Source organism: Anabrus simplex, chromosome 6, assembly GCF_040414725.1.
Source record: "Anabrus simplex isolate iqAnaSimp1 chromosome 6, ASM4041472v1, whole genome shotgun sequence".
NCBI classification, from domain to species: domain Eukaryota; kingdom Metazoa; phylum Arthropoda; class Insecta; order Orthoptera; family Tettigoniidae; genus Anabrus; species Anabrus simplex.
The window spans coordinates 166,120,647-166,135,659 of NC_090270.1; the positions used below are offsets into that span (position 1 = coordinate 166,120,647).

Consider the following 15,013-nt stretch of genomic DNA (forward strand, 5'->3'; position numbering starts at 1 on the left):
GTCTGTCAGAGGCTTACAGCAAGGTTTGCGGAAGAAGGTGATGTATTTTTGAGTTGGATCATCACCTGCTACGAAACATAGGTCCACCACTACACTCCCGAATCCAAACAAGCCAGTAAGGAGTGGCGGGGAGAAGGGGGGGGCACTAGTGAAATCCAAGACTCGAATGTCAGCTGGCAAGGTTCTTGCAACTGTTTTTTTCGATTGGCGAGGCATTTTGCTGATTGACTTTATGCATGAGCGATGCACAATCACTGCTACTTACTATTGCAAGCTGTTGAACAAGGCGAGGGTTGAATAACATCGCAAAAGACAAAACCAACCGATTCAACAGGTCATTCTCCTCCATGACAATGTGTGGCCCCACACTGCAGCTTTAACTGTCTCCAAGCTATAGGAAATGCATTGGACTATACTTGATCATCCCCTTTACAACCCGGATTTATCATCCTGCAATTTGCATTTGTGCGGACCGCTTAAAGAAGTTCTAGGAGGACAACGATTTGAAGATGACGAGTGTCTGGAAGACTTTGTGCGCAACTGGCTGGTGGCACAACCATGTTCTTTTTTAGATGAGGGCATCAAAAAACTGTCCATGCGCTGGGACAATTGCATTTACAAAGCAGGAAACTATGTGGAAAAATAAATCGTAATTGCCTTGTGTTTTTCAATAAAGGAATCTAAATAAAAATAAAATCCCATTTATATTTGATCCCCGCTCGTATATTACACAATCATTTAGATTACTTAGTAGTAAGTTTAAAATTAATTATTAACCATTTCTATAGATGAAGAACTTATTACCTGGAATATTCATTACCACCCATGAAAATTTAGCCAAAGATATTGAGGCCATCACAGATGTGTCCTATGTATAGAAGTATATGTATAACCAGAACAGATATAGGGAAAATTAGTTTCACAATAATTCAAATGTATGCCCTCCAGCAAAGTTGCAATAATGACAAGAAGGAAGTGTTCTTTTGAAAACCTTACAGACGAAGTATAGAAAGATATCATGCTACTTGGAAATCTCAGATCTGGCTGTTAAGAAGGTGTTAGGCCCTTCGGGGTAAAGAGTAAGAAACAATGAGGGTGAATATGTCCTAGATTTTTGTTGAAGAAATAATGTTTCTTAAAGAAGCAAGACAGTTATAAGATTGCTAGATTCAGCTGGGATGAAAGATCCAAAATAGCTATTGATTATGTGGTAACAGACAAAACAGTCAGAGAGAGAGAGAGAGAGAGAGAGAGAGAGAGAGGTGTGGGTGGGACAGTTCTTTTCTAATCCCAAGCAAGTGTTTAGAAAGTGAATACAGGCCCCTAGAGGCTGACATAAATTACTCAATTATAAGGTTGACACCTCTCTTATCTGTAAGTTTGCATCTTTGAATACTTTTGAGTGCAGATCGTTCTATATTATTATTGTTCGCCTTTGCAAACCACCCCTTAGCAAGAAAGTGGAGATACCTCACACAATACATGCACAAGATTCTCATGGCTAAGATATTCAGGCTTTTCACAGTACAGCTTGATGAACAAGTATCATCACAACTCAGCCTGCAACTTGACTGGTGTTTGAGGTGACATCATGTTGTTAAACTTAGCACTTTCAACATTCCTGTAATAAAGTGGTATTGAAAATTCAGTCAGTGTTATGAATGAAAATGTTACTACAATCAACTTCAACTTCAATATAGTAGAATCGATCAATGCTATGATGGAAATTATTAAAGGAGACTGCAAGGGACACAATAAGCATGGTCAGTATAACAGTCTGTTTGATGTTTCACATCCAATCAACCACTGAATCTCATCATATTGGGAAATGCAAAAATGCCTAGTTTATTGCTTGCTTTTGCATGGGTTTCTAAATTTGGTAGTGAAGGAACAAGTCAACCTTTTCTCATCACTGCATATAATTTCTCACATTTTACAACAAAACAAGGTTTGGAATAATCAATGTTTTGCAGATTATTTCAACCGTCTATTTGTCTGCCTCTGGAGTGCAATGGGCAATGGCTGCCATCCTCAGAGGCCAGGGTTTGATTCCCAGTACTGCCAGAGATTTAAGAATTGCAGAAGGGCTAGTATGTTGTTAAAATGGTACATGCAGCTCACCTCCATTAGGGGTGTGCCTGGAAAGAGCTGCACCACCTTGAAATGAGGACACACAAGGTCCATGGCTAGACTGCTAGCATGCCAGCCTTTGGTCCAAGGGGTCCTGGGTTTGATTTCCAGTCAGATTGGGAATTTTAACTTCCATTGGTTAATTTCTCTGGCTTGAAGGCTGGGTGTATGTGCCATCTTCAACAGTAGAATTCATCTTAGGAAGTACCCCATCCTCACAGACACATTGATCACCTATAGCGTGTCAACTTGAAGACCTGCACCAGGCCCCTCTCGATGCCATATGCCATTATTACTATTTATACAGAGCGTAGGAAAAAGTAATATTTGATGTCACACATAATTTCTACTTTACAGCTTTTCATAAAACAGTAAGTGGGTCTGTTAATTGATGACCAGAGCTGAAGTGAGATCAGCAGGCATAATGAGCAGGTTAGAAATAGTGCAGACTGATGCAGTTTATTGTTAAACAAATCAGGAGCTCCCACACAGAGATCATGATGAGTCATCAGATATTTTAACAGAGGCAACTCCTTAGAATTTCTTAATGTGTTAAAAAAAAAAAAAAAATAAGGATCCACTTTTAGAGAGCCATCTAAATATATCAAAAGTTTTAGAGCAACTTCTGTACCCATTCAAAATGATATCATAAAAGCCATTTCCAACATTGTCAAAGGCAAAAATCAGAGATGAAATTAATTTGGTTAAATCTGCTTCAATAACCTTAGGTGAAGTATCTGATATTCGTACAAATCATAATTGTCAACATTTACAAGTTACGTACATGAAAGCAAAATATATGAAATATTTTAAGAATAAGACATCTGATGGGTTATTTTCTTATGTGCAGCATGTGATTAATGACTTAGTAAATTAGTAGAGGAAACTCAGAGATAAGCAGCCATATAAACGGTTTAAAAATGGAAGTACACGAGCACCTCGTTTATCCGGCCCTCATTAATCTGGATCTCCAGTTTATCCAGATCGAAAATAATAGAAATGCATTTTTACTTGTACAGTATTTCTTTTATGGGGTTGACTCTTATTGAATGTCTTTTCCGCCAAGGATAGTTAAGTACAGGAATTGGAAGTAATTCAGCCACGGTCTATCAAAGGTACCATCCTGGCATTCACCTGGAATTGAGCATGGGAAACCATAGAAAACCATTCCTAGGATGGCCAAGGTGGGATTCGAACCCACACTCTTCTGAATGCAATGTACAAGTAATTCACTGATGGTGAAATCGAAAATGAAACAGGCGCTTCATCAGAAGAAGACTCTTGGAGAGGCAACTATGCAGCAGGACAAACTGATGGCCTATTTAGAATCCTAGACTGAAACCACACTGGCAGAACTGCTATTAGTAAAACATCTTTGTGATCGTGCTGCACGCAAACGCTATACAAATCTAAAACAGAAAAAGCTCGCACATTATTTTAGTGCATAAAATGGAGTCGTAAATTTAAGAAAAGTGTTCTTTTATTTTTTTTGTGCAAATGAAAAAAGGGTATTACTGTACAACTTATGTTAATAGATTATATAACATCTATTGTATTTGTTTTTAGTTTTTCTGGATTATCCAGATTTTTTATAATCTGGATCAGTTCCGGTCCCACTTAACCCAGATAAACAACGTTCTTGTGTACTTGCATTTTATCCAAAGTACACTTTCATAAATTGTTATGCTTGTGCTTTACATCTTGTGTTGCAGCTTATCAGTAATAAAAGAGGGAAAGGGGGAGGGGGTTAAAAGAAGTAAAAACGGGGGTTAATTTTCAAAGTGAGTATATCTCAAATACTTAATATTTTAAAGCCATGAAAATTGGCATTTGTAATTAAAAAAACCTGGCATTTTTTGTTTTTGGAAAATCCACTTAAAGAGGGGTAAAAAGGACAGAAAAAGGGGTTGAATTATTTTTATGGGGATACTTATATATAAAAATAACTGGAGATGTTACAGATGTGAAAATTGTTATTTGGAATCTATCTCCTTTAAATCTAAACACTTTTTTCTTTTTTTTTTTGGAAATTCCAGTAAAAGGGGGAGAGAGTGGAAAAGAAGTGAAGTAGGACTTGGAAGGAAGATGTGAAAACTGATATTGGAACCTTCTTTAAAAATGAATAAACACAATATTTTTGTTTTTGGGACTCCACTTGAGGAGGGGGAGGGGTTTTTGAAAATTGAATTATTTTATGAGAATAATTATATCTCAAAAACTGAAGATGTTAGGGATGTGAAAATTGATATTTGGAACTTTCTCTAAAAGTTAAAAAAGGAGTATTTTTTTGTTTTTGGAAAATCCAAGGGGTGAGGGTTTCGGGGGGGAGGGGGAAGGTTGAAAAGGAGTGACAGGACAGTATTGCATCCCATAATGGTTATAACCAAAGTTTTATAGAACGTATAATTTACAAGTTCAAACACCTACCCAAGACTAAGTTACAAAAAGAAACAACTAAAGCAAAAACTTATGCAACCTTCACGTTCAACCCTGACATCTTCCGACTAAAAAATATTTAAAAAATAAAAAATAAAATAAAACTTTCTTTCAGGACTAAGAACAGAAATCTTGATATTTTTCACAATTCTAAATTAGTCAATGCGTCCAACCCTTTCGATAGACCAGGTATTTACAGGTTTCATTGTAATGACTGCTCCAGTGTTTACATTGGACAAACAGGGAGATCGTTTAATATTAGATGCAATGAGCATGTTAATGCTATTAGGTACAGGAGATTTTCAGCAATAGGTCAGCATATACAAGAATATAGACATATTTGTTGTTGTTGTTGTTGTTGCTATCTTGCTTTACGTCGCACCGACACAGATAGGTCTTATGGCGATGATGGGAGAGGAAAGGCCTAGGAATGGGAAGGAAGTGGCCGTGGCCTTAATTGAGGTACAGTCCCAGCATTTGCCTGGTGTGAAAATGGGAAACCACGGAAAACCATCTTCAGAGCTGCCGACAGTGGGATTCAAACCATGTCCCGGATGCAAGCTCACAGCTGCACGCTCCTAACCGCACAGCCAACTCGCCTGGTAACATAATTTTTATGGCATCAATAATGATTTGTACATCATTGAAACAATGATCTGTTTGAGAAACCCACAATTTTATATGATACACTTATTTCAGTGTTAAATCAATTCAAAATACCTAAAAATCAATTAGTCCATAGAACAATACGCAATACGCTGGCCTACTACCCCCAGCAGAATCCATGCCCTCCTGACCTACATTCCCCTGTTATCGCAACTTACCCTCCCGCTACCCAACACACTCCGACTAATAGCTGATGCAGGCAGGCTGTTGCTTGACACTTTGCATTCCAGCTCCTCGCATACACCACACTTGGCCACTTTGAGTTAAAGGTGAGCTTCATACCTCAATTTTCTTCTCTTCTCAAAAGCGCCTTCTCTGAATTCGGAATTCTAACGTAAAATTCACAATCCGTTCTCTATTTTAAGGTCCGTGTTGGATCAAGATCAATATTAACTCATCAAAATCCACCTGACATCGAAAAAAGTTTTCAAGATCTCATCTATCAATGCATGGCCTCAGCCTTACAATAATTCATTTTCAACAAAAAATGCAAAGTTCAAGCTTAAATCATATGAGATGTTTTAGAATAGTTAGACAAAACTGTGACATTCCAATACAAATCTGTATATCATAGGAATTTCAGGAATACATACTAGGTGGAACTGTTTCATATAAATATGAACTATGACTAAATACTCTAATCACATAAACAAAAGTAACAATGTTCTAGAAATTACTATTTAATACAGTACATCAGATAGTGTATAAAGACTGAAGATAAAGTTTTAAAAAGAACACCTTGTACTCTTCAAGGTCATTCACGTATATTTTAGCTGTAAACATTTTTTGACACACAAGAAAGTGTTGTGTTTTATGATGTGTCTAACATCTTAAAAGATTAAGCTGTCTTTGTATTTTAACCACACATATTTTAATGTATATATATATATATATATAATTATAAAATTTCAGAACACTAGATAGCATGCTCTATATATGTTTCTATACTGCATAAATATCTCATGTAATTACCTATAATGCCTTGCAAATTTTCAATGGCTGATGATGGCATGTGAGATGCCGAAACTGGTACCATAACGATAGTAATAATCGAGACTCTACTGTACAGATGAGAAACGAATGAAAAGATCAGAATGAATGAACGGCTACTGGGTGATTCAGAAAGAAAACTTATCGAAGAAGATGACCAGAAAATGATTGACTGAAGTGGTCCAATGGGTTCATAAAACAAGAAGAAGAAGAAGAAGAAGAAGAAGAAGAAGAAGAAGAAGAAGAAGAAGAAGAAGAAGGTTAGGATCTAAGACGATGCTAGATCATGTTTTCAGTGGATATTATATCTTATTGAATCTCTATTCCAGGAATAACTTTGTCATTCTTCTATGAAAATAAATGTGAAAATTCCATTTTCAATGAATAGTCATAGTATAGTGGTATGGTTCACTTGTTATGCAAGTTTATTTTTGTGTGTATCAAAAAATTCATAACATAAATGTTGTATTTCTATATATGATACAACGTTGGGGATGAGGAGAGATGAAATTATACAGCATGGTTTTATGGCTGGATGTTCTCCATGTCACCAACCTCGGTTGTGGAGCTGATGAAGACGAAGTGAATGATGTTGAATGAAATTGGATAAGGAGGTGGAAGGAATCAGTTGGGCCAATGACCTTAGATGTTAGACCCCTTTAAACAATAAGCATCATCATCAGGAATTGGTTATGGTCTATGAATAAAAACTGTTCTGGTAGTTGCCTGGAAGTGAAAATGGGAAACCACAGAATAACTTTGTCGGACAGCTGACAGTGGGGTTCAAACCCACTCATCTCCTAAATGCACAAGGTTTGGTTCCATAGCCATAACACATTAAAAAGTGCAGCCACTCCATTCGGGCTAACTGATAATGTAAGTAAGGATGTTGCCAAAATGGTCTACTAGTCTGATCAGTCATTACCGTTAGCGAGCGAGCGTGCTGACATTTGTCAACATCTGCAGCAGCAGCATGTGACGCAAGGGAGCCAGCACATTAAAGCACTCTTAGCAATTGTTCGTAGGCTGAGAATGCTGGATGGATCGTATGCTGCTATTACTAACACAATGATCTACAGTTAAATGTACAACCTCGTGCAGACACAGACTATAGTAATCCATTAAAGTGCAGCATCTGAAGTAGTACATCCAACATCAAAATTTTCATCTGAAGTATTGGTTAACTCATCGGCTCCATCTGTCGAACTACCATTCTAGTTGCTGGCTGTCACACAACAATAATAAGTTCCTTAACACTTTAATCACAAATATTTCCTCCATTCATGTATCACAGTGCCGGCAGGAATTTCTTCCTCTGTTTTAAATTACTCTAAAACCATTTGGTACACAACACTTAAGAAAATCATTTTCTATCTTCTTAGTACAGGGTCAATGATTACGCAGAGTTACAATTTGACAGCTGCACTTATCCATTTTTTCATACTGCCTGTCATTTCACTACTACACACAGCTTTAGCATTTCTTTTCACAGCTTTGGAGACTTTTCTTCAGAATTTTAAAACATTGTACAGTAGTCTTGATTATCTGACCTAAATGGGACCTGGAGTACGTTGGATCTCCAAAAATGTCGGATAATACAGAATAACTTTGAAAAAGAACTAAAACAAACAGGAAGGCTATACTGTATCACTAAAACAATGACATGTCTTACGGTACTCTATTTATTGAATTATCAATTCAATTGTACAGTACCTGCAGTATTGAACAAAAACATTCCAAATGTCTTACGAAAAGAAACTTTTCAACAATGTCTCTTTGCCTGCTGATTCACGTTTTCTTGCTGCGAGATCCCGCCATCTGCGTAAAATCAACACCTCCGCTGCACTTGCTTCTGGCTGTTGCTCAATGTAAGTTAATGCCAATTCAAATGCACTTAATCTTTCACTGTGAGTCATTGTTTTCTCCTTTTGTTCTGCAATGCCTTGTTCTTCTTCATCATCCTCATTTTCGTTAGCATTCACAAAATCAATAATATCAGGGTCACTTAGTTCAAACAGCTGATCTTGTGCACACCACTTAGTCACATCTTGAGTCGTAGCATCCTCACAGCCAAGAATGCAATTCAGTAAGAGAACAATGTTTTCCATGTCTTCTTGTACCACCTCCTCTCGATGTTCAACCTCACTTAACAATATGATCCAAGACTTTGCTAATGTTGTTGTTTCAACTTCTTCCCAAGACTACGCTACCCAGTATGCCACGTCCTTCATGTTGATTCATTTTAACTTTTTTAACATGTCGGTGCCATTGTCCATTTCCATTATCAGGGATTCAAGGCGTTTCCACAGATATTTCCTCTTCGATGTTTCCAGTACACCTGGGTCCATTGGCTGCCATAATGTTATCACGTTAGGAGGGAGGAACATGACTTTGATGTCACCACTTCTAAGTTGCTCTTCATTAGGGTGTGATGAAGTGTTGTCTAGTAGAAGAGCTTTTTTAGGGAGATTGTTGAAGCTAGAAATTTTTCTACATCTGGAACAAAGCGTATAAAAAAAAGTCTTTAAAGATGTCAGCAGACATCCAGGCTGCCTTCTGATTCATGTAAGGGACTGCAAGAGCATTAACAGAAATGTTTTTAAATGCCCTAGGCTTCTTTGCTTTATTGATCATAAGCAATTTTGCTTTTAATTTCCCAGTAACATTACTACAGGCAAGAACAGTAACTCTTTCCTTATGACGCTTGTAGCCAGGTGCAGTCGTCTCGGCTTGGGCTGCAAGAGTTTTTGATGGCAGCATCTTGAAATTTAGCCCAGCCTTATCACAATTAAAAATATGATCAGCCGGTTAATCCTTCAGCAAGAATTATCTTTTGAAATTCCTTTTTAAATTTCACAACCTCATTGGACTTAGCTGACAGTTTTCCCCCACACAGATATTAAGCTGCCTAATGCCGTACCATTTTTTCCACTGATCAAGCCACCCAGCACTGGTAGAAAAATTAGGGTCTCCTTCATTAAACTCTTCTGGAAATACACGGCCTTTTCTTGCAGAATGGGGCCAGATATTGGCAGGCCTTTTTCCCGATTTTGAGTGAACCAAAGAAATAGTGCTTCACTTACTTTTTTGTCACTTTTCAATTCCTTCCCTCTTTTTTCTTTTCCCAATCACCCACTGTAACACGTCCAACCAACAACATAATCTGAAGCCATTTTCTGAAGAGTTTCCCCTTTGCCCAGTCTCTTTAATGCACTTATCTTGTCTTTCACAGAAACAATTTCTTCCATTTACTCACCATACTGAAAGAGGATATGAAAACTATAACATCCGCAGCCATTCAATACTACAATGAACAATGACTAAAGACTCGCTGCACCTGTCCTTGAGAAAAAGCCGGTACTGGAAAGTGTATCTAGATTGCAAAATAAAGCTTGAAGTGAAGCATTTCAATATCGAGGTCACAATCTTTCTTGATGATATGAACTCTCAAAAAAATTACGCTGTTATCCCTAAGGTACCTTTATCTTATAATCATTATTAACGGATCAAACATCCATAAATCAATGTTTTAATTACAAAGAGTTGTATTTATCTTTGTGTCACCCCAACAAAATACAATAATACACTTATTAACAATACCACTAAACAAAATAAATATAATTTCATATAAAGATCTATAGGGTCTTCTCATAACTCACCGTACAACTACACACTGGGCTAACCTGTTCAGTACTGGATCTCTACAAAAACCTTCTACTGAATCATTCATCCATTCACTGAAGTACCATCTTGAAAGGATCATTTCAATGGGAGTTACTAGCCTATTATGGTAAGTAACTGAACTGATTCCCAAATCATGTATGTTTTTAGAAATATTCAAAATGACTAAAGAAGCTATAATAATAATAATAATTTCACAAGTTAACTGGTTCCTAGATCATATACGTTTTCAGAAATACTGGAAATTACATCAGTTCATTAATGAAACTACACTGAAAAATTACATCTATAGTAGGCTACTGTATCTAAAGGAAATTAACCTAGTTCCTTTTCTATACATACTTTTAGGTGGAGTCACCTGACGACGAAACGCTCGAGCCTCTGGAGAGCGCCTGTAAAGAAGAAGAAAATTATTTAGAAAGTATTAACATAATTCCTCAAGCATAAATCATAAATTCAGATTCACGTTGTAGAATTAGTACATCTTCCTCTTCCACAAAGCACAGCAAGTCTGAAAATGTAAACTGTTGAAGAATATGTATACTCGAATAAGAGTTGCAGCTGATGATGGCATCTTCCTCTAATTCTGATGGCCCTAAATTTGATTCCATGCTCATCTTAAGATTCTAATCCTCAAGGGTTGCAACAGTGTTCACTCAACCTCATGAGTCTGATCTGGCAGCAGGTAGATCCAGTCAAGGAAGCCAAACAATACTGCTGAGGAAGCCATCAGGCTGACTATGCGACACTCCCATATCCGAAGGCCACCTGGCTGAGCAGCAGCCATCTTGGTAGGGCAAAGTCCGTAGATGGATTTATATGCCACACATATTATTAAGCCTACGAACCAACAGTATGTTGTTCAATAGGTACCTCTTCTGTTAAGTGTCCAACTGAAGCAGAACAACAGAAATTCGTTGTTCTTTTAAGAGCTATCATGTTATCATACCGCTTCAGTGAGTCATACTTTGCTCCATTTTGGTATGTTGTATATCATTATTTTCTTCTGATGGCACTACCCAAAGCACAAATAAACCAGATATTTACTACCCAAAGCACAAATAAACCAGGTATTTACTATGCTGTATTGAAGTATAGGGTGCAGTGATACTTTGCATAAGTTTCACTGAAAATTCTTCCCAATGTTATCTGCACACAAACCTCCCAATATTATCCTTCAATATCAGTATTTCTCTTTTTCCTTTCTGTATTCAAAAGTTTTATTTCTGATGGCTAAATTCACTCTGACGATTTTAATTTAATCTCTGTGACTAAACAGATACACCTTTCTGTTTCTAGTCTATTGTTCAGTCTCATTAGGTATAATTTTTAAATTATTTGTAGACTACAGATGGGACTTAACACTTCTGGAATACAGTCAATAAATGCATTAAAGGAAGTTTAAAAAGTCATAGACAAGAATGCTAGTAGCACACTGGTGAGAAATTCATCATACAACAGGAAAAATCGCAGCAGAATAATCCCTCACATAAGCTTAAAAAAATTACCACCTTTACAAATAATTAAAGATTCCATACAATCTTTACAAATATTCTTAACATTGTTGTTGAAGAAATATTTGAGAACATGTCCAGACTGACAAAGTTTACACAACCAGTAAAAAATACATCTGGTAACCGAGAAAGTTGATAAATAGCTAGAAGCACTCAAAAATATGCACAGGATTAGTTCTTTGCAATCATGAACACATATTCATCATATGAGTTTGCTTCAGTTGCTTTTAACACTATTTATAACAAAACAGTTCTCAGAAAAGCTTACGTGATGTGACATGCACAATACCTACCAGACATGATACACAAGAGATCGGTATGCCTAGAAGATGTATAAGACATCAGTACAATTGAGATGGTCCCCAGAGGTCCAATTTTATCACTGTTCTTCAACCTTTAATCTACAACTTTTTATCTTCTCATCAATGTGTTCTACATTTCTACCATATGCCTATGACTTTCATCTTTTGTCTCCTAGAAAGGAATATAGTGATCTCTTGACAAACCTTCAACATTATTTTCTCAATATTACTTTCTGAATAAATATGACTTATCGTTATTCTCGTCAGAATCTAATTGTAACCGCCTTTTGCTCAACTCAATTTTACAGCAATCTTACTACTTGTTCATCACAGTCTGTTGCTTTGTCCATTTTACTTGTAATAGCAGCCTTTTAATGTCAATAATTTTAATACTTTTTCACCTTTGTAAAAAAATTTTTAAACCAACATTGTTATTTTTAATGTTTATTTTAGTTTAATTCTCTTCAAGATTTTTAAAATTAATCTCATCTTATTATATGTTAATCAAACGCTTATTTTTACTTCAAGGTTAAGACAATGGCTGATGATGCCTTCATACTCGACGAAACATGTACCATTTTTAGTTAATAGATCAATGTAAATCATCCTAGACAATGACTAATTGTATTGATTAGGTGGTCTATTTAATAAATAACTGTTATTATTCTAATCAAATATCATCAATACAGACCAAAAATTATATTTATTACATGTAAGTGGTATGTTCCGAGCTGTCCGTGGAGAAATGGTGTGGAATGACATTAGTAGACGAATAACAGTGTTCTCCCCAGAAATGATCGTCAGCCGGGCGGGGAATAATAATAATAATAATAATAATAATAATAATAATAATAATAATAATAATAATAATAATAATAATAATAATAATAATAATAATAATAATAATAATCGTCATTCTATGGCCTCAGTTACCGTGTGCAGGCATTCTAATTTGACGCCATCTGGCTGCTTTCTCGTCAATTGCAATGTTCCGTTTTACTCTAGGCCTACTAGATTGCACAGTAATAATCGAATCTCCCTTGGGTGTCTATGACTGAGTTTTCGTGAACTTTGTCGGGTAAGCACCAAATAAGTCACCAGATATCTTTCACATGCCGACGTCGTACGACATGGGAATTTTGAGGCAGACAAGATCCACAGAGGGTATTAACAATGATATTAGACATTTAAATATTTACTACAAAATTGCACTGTTTTAGTGTTGTTATCAAGAACAAGACCTAACACGGTAGTTTGAACAGCTAGTTTTCTTCTGCTCGTTTATAATCATGTAACACCGGGGCTTACCACCGGGTTGCTGTGGAGTGCCATACGCATTTGTGAGGATATGCGGAATCAAGTGCTCGGATGCGATTCCAGACACCCCTTGCCCACATCACTACGTGTGAGCCAAGCTAAACATTTTAACTTCGATGTAAATGACGTAATTTTGATGACAACAATGAAGATTTACCATTTAAACAGTTTTACAGTATTTATATTTTAATTTGGAGCACCCGATGACTCAAATTTGTATTCATATTATATATCCAGATTATCTTAGCCGGGCAGTCTGTAAAAACAACAGGGCGGTGCACCCTCTAAAAAGGTCCTAGGGAGAACACTGAATAAGTTTGAGTGGCGTCTTTAAAGGTAGGAAAGATCACAATATGAAGATAAAGTTGGAATACAAGAGGACAATTTGGGGCAAATATTCATTTATAGGAAGGGGAGTTACAGATTGGAATAACTTACCAATGGAGATTTAATAAATTTCCAATGTCATTGAAATCATTTACGAAAAGGCTAGGAAAACAACAGATTGGGAATCTGCCACCTGGACGACTGCCCTAAATGCAGATCAGTATTGATTGAGTTTGAGAGAGTGTGTGTAGTCAGCCTAAGAGATGGAATAGATGGTGAACCGAATAGTCAGCAGCTTGAGTCTTTTGGAAATCATGACCAGATTATCTTTCAGTCATCAATGATCTGCAATTAGGGCTGTTGCTCCAGTGGCAGATTCCCTAGCAATCGTTTAGCTAGCCTTCTTTTAAAAGTTTTCAGATAACTTGGAACATTTCCCTTCATAAATTATTCCAATCCATTACTCCTCATCCTACAAATGAATACTTGCCTGCAGTTTGTCTTCTTGAGTTCTAATTTTATCTTCATATTACCTATAGTACCCAGCTCTGTTCTGGTATTTTTTTTAAATGTTTCCATTGGGGCTGAACTTTGACTTGAACAACATCTGGAATGACACCTTTCATCTCAGTGACCCTAAAAACTATACTTCAACCCCCTTTCCATCCATGCTCAGAGGGGTGCTATCGGTGTCTTATTCCCGCAATTTCTTTTTCCAGATAGTAAGTCATACGTGTACCAAGTTTGGCTGACAGTTGTGCTGGAACAGACATACATACTGTACCGGGAACGCCGCTACGGGAAAGAAGTTCGAAGTATGTGTGTTGAAATTTGCGCGAGGCGGAAGATAGGCAGCCCATCAAACTCGCTGACATACTCAGCCATGACGTAGGCACTTCGGGTGAGCTCTACACGGCCAAGCGTGACCACATATGGTGACGTCCTGGACTATGTGCAAAAGTCTATTTAGCGTTAAAATGTTGTTATTTTGACACTGCCATCGTGAAGGCCATCATAATAGACACAACTTATCAAATTCTTAGGAAAATCTACCGTGTACTTTAGGAGTTATAGGGGTGGATAATACCAACGTTCTAGATGCTTCACCACAATCTGGTATAAAAGGAGGGCGATCCGGACTACAGAGTCAGTGTATGTTACTCCACCGTCTCTGCGACACAGGTGACGGGTGGAGCATTACAAGTGCGGACCGAACCTATGGTCGGATAAGTCTTTGCATTTCGAGTGTTCGGTTCCAGCGGAGTTGGAACTTTATTATTTTTTCTTCAAGTGCCATGCTAGGACTTGTGTTTTAGTGACTAACTGAAGGAACTTAGAATTTCTCTCGTAAGTGTCATAACTTTTACAGGTACTACATTTGAACTCATATTCTGAACTTGTACTTTCGTAAACAGACTTTGGGAACATAGAAAATTTCCGAGGTCTAATTTGGACTTGTGTTTTGTGACAAGCTGTGAAAACATAAAACTTTCGTGTGAATGTTACAATTTTCCAAGTACCACATTGAACTTGTGTTTCATGACAAACTGTGGAAACTTAGAGTATTTCAGAGTATTACGTCCGAACTTATGTTTCATAACAAATTGTGGAAATATGAAATATTTTTCGAGTGCCGCATCTGGACTAGTG

At 36.9% G+C, this 15,013-nt stretch overlaps 1 long non-coding RNA gene across 1 annotated transcript in view; it reads right to left on the reverse strand.

The window, feature by feature from the left end:
- Window positions 1-15,013, reverse strand: part of LOC136875609 (uncharacterized) — a 73,186-nt gene that overhangs the window by 30,710 nt on the left and 27,463 nt on the right. Inside the window, exon 2 of the long non-coding RNA XR_010860494.2 lies at window positions 10,246-10,295. This is a non-coding gene — a long non-coding RNA (uncharacterized lncRNA). The remainder of the gene's footprint in view (window positions 1-10,245; window positions 10,296-15,013) is intronic.